At 49.2% G+C, this 589-nt stretch overlaps 1 protein-coding gene across 1 annotated transcript in view; it reads right to left on the bottom strand.

The window, feature by feature from the left end:
- The window catches only part of Pcbd2 (pterin-4 alpha-carbinolamine dehydratase 2), a 57,121-nt gene that overhangs the window by 51,391 nt on the left and 5,141 nt on the right, over positions 1-589 (bottom strand). The gene's annotated exons all lie outside the window — the stretch shown is intronic.

Genomic DNA, 589 nt, shown 5'->3' with positions numbered 1-589 from the left:
ATTCCCTTTTGTATAGAATGAAAACCCCACTACAGAGCGGAGACCAAGTGTGCATTTTCATGAAATTTTGTACAACCCCCTCTGGGGATTCACAGCCCCCTACCACAGGCAAAAAATCCTTGCCTTGAAAACAAGAGCACCAGTGAAACACACTCCATGTGTCACAGGACCACTGGGAACATCTGGAGCTCCTGCCTGCACTGTCCACCTCATTCCTGCTCCCCAGGGACAGTCACAACTCAGCCCTTGTGCCATTCACCCTGTGCCTTCCTTTGCTAGCTAAAACATCAAACACTATGAACAAACACATTGCTATAAACTATGAACAAACACAGCTTCTCATTCCAGCTTAAGCACCTACAGCCACCTCATGCCTCACCTTCTAGCGGGGTGTCTGTAGGCTCTGGTGAGACCTTCTCAGCAAGACTCTCCCCCAAAACACTGAGCTAATGTCAAAGGCACTGGGGGAGGGGTGGAGCTGCAAGCTCCAGACTCTGTACATGAAGCTGCACCTCATTCCTACTTCCAGAATCCTCAAACTTTTTATCACAGACATCCAGACAGTTAGGAAAGCATAAGCGCTGGGCGG

Source organism: Microtus ochrogaster, chromosome 16 (assembly GCF_000317375.1).
Source record: "Microtus ochrogaster isolate Prairie Vole_2 chromosome 16, MicOch1.0, whole genome shotgun sequence".
Classification (NCBI taxonomy): domain Eukaryota; kingdom Metazoa; phylum Chordata; class Mammalia; order Rodentia; family Cricetidae; genus Microtus; species Microtus ochrogaster.
The sequence above is the reverse complement of the archived record's forward strand: the minus strand, read 5'-3'. Positions and strand labels throughout refer to the sequence as shown.